This window comes from Protobothrops mucrosquamatus, unplaced genomic scaffold (genome assembly GCF_001527695.2).
Source record: "Protobothrops mucrosquamatus isolate PMUCROS unplaced genomic scaffold, P.Mucros_1.0 scaffold1, whole genome shotgun sequence".
Classification (NCBI taxonomy): domain Eukaryota; kingdom Metazoa; phylum Chordata; class Lepidosauria; order Squamata; family Viperidae; genus Protobothrops; species Protobothrops mucrosquamatus.
In genome coordinates, this window is record NW_015386388.1 from 5205835 (window position 1) to 5221123 (window position 15289).

At 37.5% G+C, this 15289-nt stretch overlaps 1 protein-coding gene across 3 annotated transcripts in view; it reads left to right on the forward strand.

Moving 5' to 3' along the window:
• Positions 1-3695: 3695 nt before the first annotated feature.
• Positions 3696-15289, forward strand: part of JUP (junction plakoglobin) — a 57297-nt gene continuing 45703 nt past the window's right edge. For 2 of the 3 annotated variants that reach the window (XM_015832291.1, XM_015832290.1), the window contains exon 1: positions 3754-3769. The gene's annotated coding sequence lies outside the window, so the exon portion shown is untranslated. Of the gene's footprint in view, positions 3770-15289 lie in introns of all 3 variants that reach the window. The other variant, XM_015832292.1, reaches the window with a different exon arrangement.

Here is a 15289-nt window from a genome sequence, read left to right on the forward strand (position 1 = left end):
CACTATAAACTCAGCACATAGCATTATGACCATAGAACAAAAAGGAACATGATAATTCTATAATGCAGATGCAGTTGGAATTAAATATTGGATTAATCTACTTACTGTAAGAGAAAGGACCTGTTTTATAACAATAAGAATGTTAACAAGGGAAGTTCTAATTGCAACATATTAGCAAACTGTGCATTTCTTACAATGTTATGCTGCCCACTGTATCTGAATTTTTTTTCTTGTTCTGTGACTAATCCTGAGGATTTTTTTTCATGACTCAGAAAACCTATTGTTCTATTTCGAATCTGACTTTATAAAGCAAGTACATCGCATCCCCCTGTATCATGGACATCTGAAATTTACAGAATCTTAAGAGAAGACAGTCAGATAAATTGTGTCCAAGAAAAAGACCTCAGATGGAAAGAGATAATATTTGTCCTCATTAAGGCTCCAATATAGCAATCTTGATTATATAATCAGTTTCTCCAAGAAGGTGGCTGCAGGTTCTAGCACTTCAAGGTGTTTATACCAGTTTGAATCATTTCTTCCTTCAGGGAGGTTTCATTTTATTTCATTGCCATTAAATGGGAAATCTTTTATCATTGTGCCTGGTTTGGAAGAACTGCCTTTGCCATTTCTCTGTTGTTGCTTTTGAATCTGAAGTGAAAAAAGCCAATCTTGTTTTCAATTTTGTTTTTGTCAGTCATCATTGTATACTTTGTTCTCTCAGTTCTGAGAGAACTATTACTTCTGTAATAGTAAGCGAAAGTCAGTAAAAGGCTTAGGATAGGTTACACTTCTAATACAGATAGTTATTTTTAAGACATACTTGTGATCAAATAAAATAGTAGTTTTGGACTAGTTCTAATTACTGTTGTGTTTGGTTGACTATTATGATTAAGAGCAAAGGGGCAGGCATAATACCAAAGGCATGTATTAACTCTTCTAGGGTTAATAAGTGTTCATAACCTCCCCAGATGGTTACTGTAGTGCACTGACCTTACCAGCTGGAACATAAATCTTCTCATTTACTTTTTCAGAGGTATTCTGCAGCTAGATTTGCACATTATGCTAAACTGTGGTTTGTTTAAACCATGATTTGTAGAAAAAAATCATAATGGTTAGATACGCAAAACACATGTGTGCCAAGTTGAACAAATGATGTGGCAGAGTGAAATGTGCAAATCAGATTTTATGTCAGTCACTTTGTCTTAGCTCAACCTAACTCACAGGGTTGTTGTATGAAAAATTGGAAGAGGGAGAAACTTAGAGAACAAAGTTCTCAAAAGGAGGCATCATATTAAAAAAAATTATCACTTTGGTATTCTACCGTAGATCAAACTGTTAATTTCACAATAGCAACTGTATAAGGAGAGCAGTAATATGTTTCATATTATTGACTTCTGATGCTATTTTGGCAACATTTTATACCAGATGCAGTTTCCAAAGATTTTTAAAGACAGCCCTATTGTTACAGTACACTAATTTGCAAAACGTGGCCAAGTCCACCATCTGCAGAAGAGGCTATGCTTAAAGCCCCTCTCATAGTAACATAACAGCAGTCTTAGCTACTGTTGTCATTGTGACATTCAGGGTAAAGGGAGACTCCCAAACAGTCTATCTGATTTTTTCGAAGAAGCTAAAGTTCAAAAGGACTTTGGTAGCACATTTTCAGATTAACACATATTACTAAGGTGTAAGCTTTCGGGAGCTACACTTTATCAGCATCTTGTCCCAGAAGACATATATATGGTATAAAGTTTTTTAAAAAGTGACTCTCTAAAGGTATATTTGGGCTCCAGGCAGATCCCAGATCTGAGAAATATGAGATTGCTAATGAAATAGAGTAGCAGCCTTTAAATGAAGTTGTAAATATTATGGGCAGGAGGAAAGATATTAATCAAACACTAGCTTTCTATTTTAACCTTACAGAGCTTATCTTCCACACTGGATCTGAATAACACAATATGGTATCATGTCATCCAGCTTTAATCCTCCAAAGTGGTCCAGGTGTTATAGTAAATAAACTTCAACTACCACTGTGTTTTTTGTGAAATAATTGAAGTTTCATTCTTTTCCAATTTAAGTGCTGGTTATTAACCAAGGCAGTTTCAGTCTTTATGCAACAAATCCTGAGATATTTTACTAATCCATATGTTTTCTCAAAATGCAATGAACTGGTATTATATGTGTTGATAGTTGCAAGGATTCTATTCACTTTCTATTGGAAAACATGTTTGGTTTTCCTTAATGGAAAGAATTACCACCTACTTTAAAGAGGAGAAGCATCAAGGAGAGCTTTTATGGGGAGGAGGAGATAATAAATTCGAGAAAGAAATGGATGAGGAATTTTACAAGGAAAAACCTAGTGAGATAATATCATTAGAGGATTTGGGGAGTAAATTGTAGACATAATTTCAAGGGGGAGGAATTTGGGAATGTTCCTTTTTATTACATTAAAATGGTACTTTTATGACTGTTACATCTGTCTGTATTGTTATATATTAAATGATCAGTTTGTTCTTTTGAGTTCTTTTTGGAAATTAAATGAGAAAAGCTAGGAGGTGATGGAGGATAGACTGTGAAATGTACTGAACAATGAAGAGCCAATTTGATGTAACATTAGACTAGAAATTGGGCAATCATGAATTCTAGTCCTGCAGTGTATACAAAGCCAACTGGGTAAGCTTGGGCAGATCATTCTGACTCAGAAAGAAGGTGTTGGTAAACCATTTCCAAAATATTGCCAAGAAAATTGCAGGGACTTGTTCAAGCAGTTACCAGGAGTCAACAAACTGAAGGATGAAGACAATAGTTTTAGAGTTGAATTCAGATGAAAGAAAAATGGGAAACAAAATGGGGAGGAAGGTTTATGTATAAGAAAAAAGGGAAATAAGATGAAAACCAATGAAAGAGCTGGAGTCAGAAAGAGTTATTCAAAGAAGAACAGAACATAAAAATAACGAGTAAGTCACAAAGGCTACAGATTCTAATACAGATAATTGAGAAACAGAAAGAGGCGGTGGGATTGCTTTCACTTCTGTCCAGGTATTTCCAGAAACACTTGGCTGACCACTGTAGGAACAACATTCTGAATTGGATTTGCTTTTGTCTGATCCAGCAAGTTTCTAGAAGAATTAGCAAAGGGCAATATTTATGGAGCTGGACTGAGATCCCAACAGAATTTAGGAGACTAGTTATTGAAAGCGTTATTAAAAAGGAATTCGTAAAGAAAGGAGCTCACAAAATCGTGAAGAGACAACGGTGATAAATTACCATGTTTGCTACGGACACAGGATTTCAAGCAGAGGTTTTCTACCTTGCTTGCTACCTAAGACTGAATTTGGGACTTTCCGTCCGTTGAGCACATGTATTGCTTCTCTTCAAAACCAGCTTCCCTCCCCCGAGCGCGGTCATTAACCCACCCACCTTGTATCCGGCCCCTCCCACACCTGCCCGTCGACTAGCCCTTCTAATTTGCGCGAAAGTTCCTTTCCGGCCTCCTGTGACCACCTGCTCTTCGCGTCTAATCAGGAGACTTGGTCGGTAAACACCATTCCAGGGCAGGGCGAAACTGGGCGTGGCAGCGGAGAGGTGACCGCGCCTCCTCAAGACGGAGTAGGCCATTCAGAGATCTGGGGGCGGGGTCTGTGTCCATGGGGACCAGGGATGGGCTCTGCCAAGCTCGCTGTTCACCCCCATTGTTCGCTGGAACGAGTCACTCGGAGCGGGGCGGAGTGGAGAGAGGCAAGCAAGGCGGTGGCGACGGGGCCGGCAGGTGGGTCTGCAGGGGGGAGAAGGGCCAGGGAAGGGAACCCCGGGCAGGCTCTGAGTGGTCGTTTTGGAAGGGGGGGAGTGCGGGGGCAGCAAGGGATGCGTTTTCTCTGGGGAAGTGGGCTGGGAAGACAGTCCCGAGTAAAGAAGTACGCTTAATGGGAATGGCGAGGGAAGACCCCTCCGGCTGAAAGAAGCTTTGGGCGCTGCCCCACAGCGGTGAAGTGGCATGCAGGGGGGAATTCGTGCGGGGAAAGGGAATAAGAGGCGAGTTGAGCTCCGCATTCCAAACTTATCTCCCCACTTTCTACCATATGTCGAGGGGGTGATGTTTCCCTGCAATCTGGGGGGGGGGTGCCTTGGGGGGAAAGCGGAGCTCTGTGAGGTGGTTTGAAAGAAACGGAGGGGTGGGTAAAAAGGAAGCGGCCCTGGGGGCGTGGGTAAAAAAAATACGCCAGGGCCTGAATGAAATTCGGTGGGGTTTTCTCTGGAGTCTGAAGGGAAATGCGGGAACTTGTGGTACGGAGGCCTGTGGATAAACGGAGGGTAACTTGTTAGGATGGGACTGCGAATCGTTTGAAGAACTCGCTGATTGGTGGTTTGTGCTTTCAAGATTTGGGGAGCTGTTCTTGGGCCCAAGATGGTTTTGAAATGGTGGTGAGTGGAGTGGAAAGCTCATGCCAATTTAGGTAGTTTTCATATGCGCTTATCGAAGCTGAAAGAAACAAGACTTTGGCCCAAGGGAATAGGGAGAAGGTGCTGGAAATGAGCTGTAATAGCGTCATGGAAATAGTAGCACAAAGACCATTTTGAAGTGGTAGGTGTGAGATAAGGTTGAGTGGGGCATTGATTCTAGCTCTGCAGAGAATCAGTGAATCGTTCTGATGGTGATATACATTCCAGGAATTGTTGAGTGAAGTTGGGCAGGGCAAAACATTATAGAATAAGGGAATGGAGAAATGAAGACAGTAAAAGAGACCATTCTGATTAATGGAGGTGGAAAAATACTTGGAAATTTGGCATTGATCTCAAAAGATTTCTAGTTGTCAGTTGTTCTGCTTCTGTTTCAAGGACAGTGTTTTAAAAAATACGGTACCATATGTTTTGGCCCAAGAATAATATCAGTTATTGGGATTAGGGATTGAAACCCCATTGGCTTACTAGTTTATGGATTCAGCTTTTCTAACCATAATAGGTATATGTCTACTCTTGAGGGACAAAATATGCCTGCTTTTTGCTTAGTTTTGAATTTGCAAGAATGAATTTGCAATTCAATAAAATATTTGTGTACATATTAAAAATAGATAAAATGGTTAATTGTTAATAATTAACATGTGTTAATTATGGGTGAATAGCATTCCTTCTCTGTAGCATTGATAGGAAAAAGCATTGTGCATGAATGCTGGTTCATAGAAAAGTGTGCTGTGTGCTCATTTATGTGACTGATTTGTGAACAAAGGGTGCATACTCCTTGACTCTATACTTTGATTTCTGAAGTGTGCTAATTAAATTTGGCTCTTGTTTGCTCAACTTAAGCTATTGCATTTAGAAGTCTCATAATCCAGTTTGTCTCTCCCAGACACACCCTTCAATCTATGTTGTCCCAAAACGAATTGTTCATTATCCTTCAGCCATTTTAATAGTTGTCTACTGTATTTAAAAAGATTGTAATGTCCTGAAGTATAAATACTATAATAAGTGGAATGAAGATAATGGCATATGGGATTTCAATTATATTTGTATGGACAGAATTTCTTTTTAATCTGCAGGTACATTCTTAGATGTTTAGCTATTTTGGTTATTGTTGCTAATTTAGTACTTATAAATGAAATAAATAAATAAAAAACTGATATAATTCATAATCTTAGCTAATGTGTATAGATATGTAAGAAGTCTCTATTCCTTTAAAAGTTACCTTTTAAAGACTCTCTAATCAGTTCATCAGAAATAAAATGTGATTAAAAACAAGTCTTTGCTGGCCTCTGTGTAAAAGCTTTTAATTGATTAAACGGGATTACTTCTTAGAAGTGCACGGGATTGCTTAGAAGTGTATTGTTGATTATGATAATACACATTGTTTGTTAGAATAGTTAACTACAGAGTTCTATTTTTTCACTCAATATGCATATTTGTGATAATTTAGCAGCCAATATATAGATTCTCTCTAAAAATTAACTGGGTTATATAACTTGGAACAAACCTGAAGATGGCCCTTATGGGCTAGGGAGAGGAGGGCAAAGAGTTCTTATTGCTGTGGAAATCTGTATTGCTAATTAAAATAGCCAATACCCAGAAGAGAAGGTCAGAATCCAAAAAGATCTTGACAGACTTGAAGAATGGGCCCTATCTAACGAAATGATATTTAATATGGAGAAAAGCAAAGTTTTACACCTGGGCAGGAAAAACCAAAGGTACAAGTATAGATTACGCGAAACCTGGCTCAAAACAGTAACTGTGAGAGGGACCTTGGAGTCCTAGTGGACAATCACTTAAACATGAGTCAGTAGTGTGCAGCAGCAGCCAAAAAAGCCAATATAATCCTTGGTTGTATAAACAGAAGCATAGAATCAAAATCACGTGAACTATTAGTACCACTTTATAAAGCCTTAGTAGAGCCACATCTGGAATACTGCATCCAGTTTTGGTCACCACATTACAAAAAAAAGATGTTAAGACTTTGCAAAAAGTGCAAAGAAGAGCAACTAGGATTATTAAAGGCTTGGAGACTAAAACATATGAAGAACAGTTGCAGGATTTGGGAATGGCCAGTCTAGAGAAAAGGAGTAGGGGGGACATGATAGCAGTATTCTAGTATTTGAGAGGCTGCCACAAGGAGGAAGTGATCAATTTATTTTCCAAAGCACTAGAAGGCAAGACAATGGATGGAAACTAATTAAGAAGAGAAGCAATTAAGGAGAAACCTCCTAACAGTGAGGACAATTAACCAGTGGAACAGCTTGCCTTCAGAAATCGTGGGTGTTTCATCACTCGAGGTTTTTAAGAAGAGACTGGACAACCACATCTGAAATGATATAGGGACTCCTGCTTGAGCAGCAGGCTGGACTAGAAGATCTCCAAGGTCCCTTCCAGTTCTTTTCTCATTGATTAAAAACACAAGGGAAGTTACAAAGAACAATACTGAATTAGTGATTGCAACTTGATTTACACTCAATCACTACAAGAGAAATATATTTAGTTCTTGATTTTGTTTCTGTTTCTTGAGACTAGGTTTGATTGTTTTTGTTGCTTTTATGTAGCTATTCAATAACTATATGATGTTATTAGGAGGAGATACATACGTAAGAATATGAACTAATTTCTTCCCATAATAACCCATTTACAGATAGCTAAAAAGGATTTTGTACATGGAATTGTGGATCATTGGACATTCAACTTTGTGTTCATTGCTCATACTTAAACTCATGTTTGGCTTCTGAAGCAGCTCTATTATTACTTCATAAATGATCCAGAATGCCAGACATTTTACTGCTTTGTCTGTGTACTGAGTGAGTCATATGGGAACCTTGGTGAGTTTCACAAGAGGGGGGTAGTAGGAAGGAAAACTGATTCTCATGCATGCATTTTGTCATGTCTCTTCCATCACCCTGCTTCCCAGCTATTTCCAGTGTAATAGCAACTTTTCTTTTTTTAAATGAAGAATAGGGTTTCTGTGGAAATAGGAAGCACAACTTTATGCTTAGAAAAAAGGAAGTGGAACACTTGAAGCTAAAATTTTCTCTTGTTGGTTCTGCAGCAGAAGTTCTGAAAGGAGCGAGGATTATTACTTTTAGCTTATAAATGTTCAATAAGAGCTAAACTTTCAAGAGAAATTATATTTTATGGGTGGAAAATGAATTTTGTTTAAAAAAATTATGTCAATCAGCAGTTAGATTAGATTTATTTTTTCTGTATGAATTTTTATTGCCATTTATCCTTGCGAAAATCAAGGTTGGGAATCTGAAACTAAGAATGTTGAACTGAAAAATATGGAAATTGGCCTCACCTTTACCCAGTAACTGCAATCAACAAATTATTTCTGTTTTACTTTTTTTGCTGTTTGCCCTCGTGTAGTATATTGACACCAAATTGTATGGAACAGATATTCAAAAGTTAAGATCTATATTTATGTGTCTGATGTCCTGATTTTACGCAGGAAGGTTTTCATTACATGCAACTGAAAAGCTCCATCTTTCTGAGGGACTGCAAACTGTTTTCTCCATTCTGGAAGCTGCAAAAAGAGTTGGTAGACTACACTGTCTGAATTCCTGTTCTAAGAACTTGAGTGGAGAAATCTATAAAGATTCTGATTTCTATGTGAATGCATAGGTATATAAGTCAATTTAAAGTTTGCTTTTTTAGTTTGCTCATGTATCATAGCTGGTTTTTTTTTAAAAAAATAAGAACTTATTTCATAAAAAAATAAAGTAGCTTCTCCCAAATATTTTCTTTAAAGATATTATGTTTGAATTTGATATGCATGTTTAGCCATTCATTGCTTGGCAGAAGCTGATGAATTTGAACTGAAGATTCTTTTCTTTTTCAGTTGCCTTTTAATCTTAGCAGAGGGTGAGGCAAAGGGTGTTCTAGTTACATTAGCCAAATGATTTGCTTAATTAATCAGCCTTGCAGCATAGATGAAAGGATAAGTGTGGGGAGTTGGCTTGGGAAAGGAGAAGCTGCTTCTAATAAAATACTGGAAAAAAAGAATAAGTGAGAGATCCAGTTCTGCTGTAAATTCAGTATAATATAATGTGTGTGGACATGTATATGCAAGCATTACATTGTCTCTTCTATAAAGTACTGTACTGTTTATTTTAAATGTGACTCCAACATCAGGCCCAGCCACTATATAAAAATATTTGCTTATATTTAACTAAATGCTATAATTATATTTAGTTCAGAATTGGAAAGAAACTTGGGTGGGTCTTCTTACTGTTCCTTTCCTTTTTCCTTGAATGTTCCATTTAGTGTCACTAATTAGATTGTGTGCCTGAGTACTGCTAAGATCTTTCTCCCTTTTTTATTGTCCATATCCACCACCTTTTAATACCTAGGTATTTGAAGGCTGTCCTTTAGCACTTCAGTGCCCTAAGATGAAGGTGAAAAAAATGTGGTAAAATGCTTAGTATCAAGGCTGGATATGCATATTTGCTATGTTTCTAAGACAGATCAATGAACCAAGCTTTGGTTTTGGTCATGGAGAGTTTTTGTACCTTGTGAGTATTTTATAAATTAAATTCTAGAATTCTCATATATTCGTCTCTATTTCAATATAATTTTTTGCGGAGAAAGATTACAGAGATTACATAATTCTGACAGGTTTGTTTAAATACACTTTTCCTCGATTTAGGAATGATTCAATTATTCTTAAATTCAATTAAGGTTTTTTTTGCTATAACAAAAAGCTACCAGAAGTTAGAGGTGGTATGATTACCCTTGCTAAATTATGTTTATGTACATAAGAAAGCTTTAATTTCACTTCATTCCTAACTGATTCCATTCATACCAAAAATTCTCAAATCAGTCATCTGTGAGTTATATAGGAAAGTACACTTAAAATAAGTTAAACCTATTGCTTGCTGGGCTTATTTTTAGTTTTCTTGGGAAGTCTTTGAAATAGAACTAGATTAGTTCTTAAAATAAATTCGATTATTGGCTGGAATGAAATAGAGAACATGAAGATCTGTAGGTATAACTATAAAAGCTTTGTTTCCCAAGGTGTGGAATTTATAATGCATATTACTCCTGTATTTCTCTTGAAATAACAACAACAACAACAACAACAACAACAACAACAACAACAACAATAATAATAATAATAATAATAATAATAATAATAATAATAAACAACTTGGAAGGGACCTTGGAGGTCATCTAGTCCAACCCCCTCCTCAGGCAGGAAACCCTATACCATTTCAGACAAATGGCTGTCCAGTCTCTTATTAAAAACTTCCAGTGTTGGAGCAATCACCGCTTATGGAGGCAGGTTGTTCCACTGATCAATTGTTCTAACTGTCAGGAAGTTTCTCCTTAGTTCTAGGTTGCTTCTCTCCTTGATTAGTTTCCATCCGTTGCTTCTTGTCCTGCATTCAGGCGCTTTGAAGAATAGCTTGACTCCCTCTTCTTTGTGGCAGCCCCTGAGATATTGGAACACTACTATCATGTCCCCCCTGGTCCTGCTCTTCATTAAACTACACATACCCAATTCCAGCAACCGTTCCTTATATGTTTTAGCCTCCAGTCCCCTAATCATCTTTGTTTCTCTTCTCTGTACTCTTTCTAGAGTCTCAACATCTTTTTTACATTGTGGTGACCAAAACTGGATGCAGTATTCCAAGTGTGGCCTTACCAAGGCATTGTAAAGTGGTATTAATACTTCACGTGATCTTGATTCTGTCCCTCTGTTAATGCAGCCTAGCACTGTGTTGGCTTTTTTGGCAGCTGTAGCACACTGCTGGCTCATATTTAAGTGATTGTCCACTAGGACTCCGAGATCCCTCTCACAGTTACTACTATTGAGCCAGGTACCCCCTATACTATACCTGTACATTTTGTTTTTCTTGCCTAAATGTAGAACCTTACTTTTTTCACCATTGAATTTCATTTTGTTAGATAGCGCCCAGTGTTCAAGTCTGTCCAAATCCTCCTATATCTTAAGCCTATCTTCTGGAGTGTTGGCTATTCCTGCCAGCTTGGCGTTGTCTGCAAATCTGATGAGTTCCCCATCTATCCCCCTCGTTCAAATCATTGCTGAAGATGTTGAAGAGCACTGGCCCCAGAACAGAGCCCTGGGGGACCCCACTACACACTTCCCTCCATGTAGATGCAGTTCCATTGAGGACCACACGCTGAATACGGCCGGTCAGCCAGCTACGAATCCATCTGATGGTGATGCTGTCTAACCCATATTTTTCTATCTTATCAAATAGTAGGTTGTGATCTCCTTTATCAAATGCCTTACTGAAGTCCAAGTAAATTATATCCACAACATTCCTCTGATCCACTAATTTTGTCACCTGGTCAAAGAATGCAATAAGATTTGTCTGGCATGATCTGTTTTTGACAAACCCATGTTGGCTTTTAGTAATAACTTTGTTTGCCTCTAGGTGTTTGCTGATTCGTTGCTTGATTATCTTTTCCAGAATCTTCCCAGGTATTGAGGTCAGGCTGATAGGTCTGTAATTTCCTGAATCCATTTTTTTTCTTTTTTGAAGATGGAAACTATATCACCTCTTTTCCAGTCCTCTGGTAGTTCCCCAGTTCTCCAGGATCTTTGAAAAATATAGTTCAGTGGTTCTGAGATCACATCTGCCAGTTTCTTGAGAACCTTGGGGTGTAATCCATCTGGTCTTGGTGATTTGAACTCGTCTAGGCTGGACAGGTGCTCACGTACCATTTTCTTGCCTATCTTAACTTGTGTTTCTATTCTATAATGATGGAAGCAATTCTTATTTTAAGTTGTGGAAATATATTGAATTCATTCTGAAGGAATAGTCTATAATAGCCTTTCCCTGTGTATGACATTCAGACATCTGGAGTTTGATTATCAGAATTCTCCAGCCAGCATAGGCATTGTTATTATTATGAGAATTGAAATCCACACATGGGGAGGACACCTAATTTGGACAGTTTTGATTGGTAGATAGCAAGTTATACACCTGAAGTAATTCTAGACAATTAAGATGAAATGGGGGATCCTGTATTAGAGTAAATATTATTTAAAACACATTTCTCCAAGTTCATGTTAGTTACACTTGGGACTGAAATATAGTACAGCTGCCCCATGTGGATGGGATAGGTTTATTGTGGCAAGAAAGATGTTGGTAGTTTGAAGTAATGCCACAACTTTCAATGCCTGGGATGAAAATTGATACTGTTAAAAGGTGTGGCATTAGCTGATTTGCCCATTTATGCTATCTGTGCTGGAATCATATCATTAAAATTTGTTTCTTGAAGTTTTAGTGACATACATTAGTATTCAGTCTAAGTTTCCTCAAGAAGATTCAAATATGTACTTGTCTTAGACAAAAAGTTCCAAGTTTTCCTGTTTCACTGGATTTCTGTAGGTAGGTTAAAAAGCAGCCGTGAGGCAAAAAGGCAAAAGCTGTAGGACAGGAACTAGGCCTCTCCCTTACAGGTGTTATCCTTAATGACATTTGGCAACAAAAGCTGCCTGAGCAATATTCAGAGATAGTGAAAGACAAAAACATCTCTTTGATATTCAGTTATAAAAGTTAAACCTGTTGTTAATCTCATGTATTTAATTTTTCTCATGTATTTAATTACTACTGGTATCTGTACAGAGGATAGTGAATAAAATTAGCCCTTTCCCCAAATAGCCACAGAAGTTCATTTGTTTAGCAAGCCTGAACACATTGCCTGAACTGAGATACATATAGTATATCTAGAGCTATAGCCTTGATGCTCAACATTCTGTTCAGGAAAGCAAAATGAAGACAATCTCTGATGTTTTAATGTGTATATATAAATAGATAGATTTAACACTGAATGAAATGAAAGCTTTCAGCCAGTCTTATTCTTTAGTCATAAAAACTCCAATGACTCAATTAGGCTGTCCCTGGAAAGGTGGATCCTGTAAATTCCTCGGTTTGGAAAGCTTCCAGACAATATCATGAAAAATCAATTTCCCTACAAATTTGGCTTAAATGAACTTGGATGCTTTTCTAGGTAATGTAATAACACTTTTTAATTTAATGTTTGCTTTGTTGGATGTACATGGCAGACATGGCTATCAAGCAAGAAATTTAAAAATATTGTGACTTTATAGTAAAAGTTAACTTTCTGTAAAAGAACATTTGTAGCAACATTTGTAGTTGAATTGTGGAATTTGGGATACTAATTGAGCTTGGTTGTTTGCTTGCTTGAGATTTTTCATTTCTCAAGTAAGAAACTTAAATGTGAGTTTATTAAGTATGGCAATTAAAGGCTTTATCTATTCTCACATTGTGCCAATGTCGCACAGTACCTGCTTCTAAATAATTTTTATAGTTTATCTTTCCATGAAGAATGTGTCCATAGTTATAGTTATAAGCCTGTGGTGGCGAACCTATGGCATGCGTGCCACAGATGGCACGTGCACCGTCGCCCCAGTCCTAGGCTTTCAGCTGGGTTTTATAAAACCTTTTTGCTTTAGGCCTCCTCTGCCGCCGTGTGCAAAAAAAAAGAAAGTTTCAATCAATCAATCAATTTCAACTTCTCGCGGGGGAAAAAAAAAACCTTGCAAAGTTGGAATTGATTGATTGAACATTTTAGTCCCACCCAGTTATCACTGAAGCCATGCCCACCCAATGGGACACGCCCCCCCGGCACCCGACGATACATAAGTGGGTTTTGGGTTGCAGTTTGGGCACTCGGTCTCTAAAAGGTTTGCCATCACTGTTATAAGCTAATACGACTAAGAATGTGTTTATTAAAAGTGGTAATGATATACAATACATTATCTTAAAATAGAATATGAAGATTGAAGTTAATTTGTTGAAATTCTTAAATTTTGGAGTTGAAATTTCTGGCTTTTCAAGATTTATGTCTTCTAGATAATTTTACTTTTGAGTTTAATAAATAATCTAATTTGACAGAATAACTTCCTGGGTTTAGATTTGGCAGAAATGTGTATGTTTGCTGTTAGATGATGGAATTTATGTTTGTTTCGTTTCTGTTTATATGCAATCTTTTTATTCTGCTCTTGTAATACAGAGGTATAAGGTTGCTCTTCCTAGGTGCTAAAGAAGGTATCTAGTAATTATTAGACATGCTAGAAGAAGGGATGTTTAAAGGATCTGGTTGGCAGAGGGGTTTTTATTTTGGTATTTATTAATTTTTTTGGTATTTTATTGTTACTTGTTTTTAATATGCTGTGCACCGCCCTGAGTCCTTCGGGAGAAGGGCGGTATATAAATCTAAACAAATAAATAAATAAATAAATAAATAGTATTATCTTTACAAATACAGTATAACAAAGTGATTTCAGAATACATAACTAGATTTTGACAAATGTTTGGCCCATCAGTAGTTTTTATGGGAATAGACATTATATCTTGCTATTTTCATTTAAAGGTTAGAAAAAGGAAATATGACCAATCCTGGATAAAACCAGGTAGGTGTCACCTTCCCCAGTAAACCAGACAGGTTACATGACCAGATAAGCTAATTCTACTTTATTGTAAAGCTACTGTAACCAAATATTGAAGTCTTAAAGTACCAGTTTCCCCCAATCACTTTTAACTGCCTGATATATTAGGGGGGAATATTTCCTAAGTTTCTTTTTCTGACCATTAACTACTGGTTCCCACCCCTACAGCTTGTCATTGCATTTCCTGGGCAGCCTTTCTTATCCTGTCCCTCAAGATCATTCTCAAGGTCATTCTCACTGTTACAGTAGGTTTAGCTAAACAACCATACGTTAGATTAACCTTCATTAGACTGATTCCTTCCAAATATATTTAGTATATTTTACAGTTAGAGAACACACTAGGTTGTTGTAAACTGTGATAAACATTATAAATAATGGACAGGTTTGTTTGTTGTTGTTTTTTCAGGGATCCTTAGTGCTCTCTGAGCTTGCTTGTTTTTTTGCAGAAATTTCATTACCCTAACTAGGTAACATCAGCGCTAGTAAGGAGTGCTGTTTGCTGTCAGTCTTGGGGTCTTGCCTATCTGTGTGGGTGGGGACGGTCTTAGGGATTCTTCGCTTGGGCTTTTATTAATAGTTCTTTGGCAGTTTCTTGATTGGGGTATTGCTTACTTGATTGTTGGTCTGAAGGTGACTTTGGAGTTAATCTATGCTGATCTGAGTGCTGATTACTGGTGGGGAGGTGCTGGAGTTTTTTTTCTCATTGGGGCTAGTTGATTGTCTCTTGCGTAATCTATAGATGTTGTTAATGTCTATGTGTCTACTGGGGGCTGATTTATCAGAGTGCCAAGCTTCTAGAAATTCCCTGGCATTTTGGGATTTGGCCTGGTCTAGAATTGTCACATTTTCGCAATAGAAACTATGGTTAAATCTGTCTATATGTCGTGAAATTACAGAATTTTTGTCATGTCAATTTGACTGCCAGTTGGTGTTCATGGATGCATTCTACCAATTTTCTGCCTGTTTGTCCTACATAGTGGTTGTTGTAGTTCTTACATTGTGTGTTGTAGATGATTCCTGTTTTTTCTTCTGCGGTTGCTGGGTCTTTGGGTTTACTTAGAATGTTTTTTTTTTTACCCAAGAAGTCCCAGTAGCATTCTACAGGTTTTTTACTTATTAGTCCAAATGGTATTCCAGAAGTAGTCCCACAATTGGGAGGTAAAGATGTGGTCAAGTGAGTACCACATCACCACATCTGATTTTATGACTTTTTTTTCTACCGTTGTTAAATGAAACACACAGCTGTTAAGGAAATCTGGTGTCCCTCATTGACTTTGTTTGTCAGGAGCCAGCCAAAAAGGTCATGAATGACAAACACATGACCCCATGTTGCTGCAACCCTCATAAATACATTTCAGTTGCCAAGCACCTAAA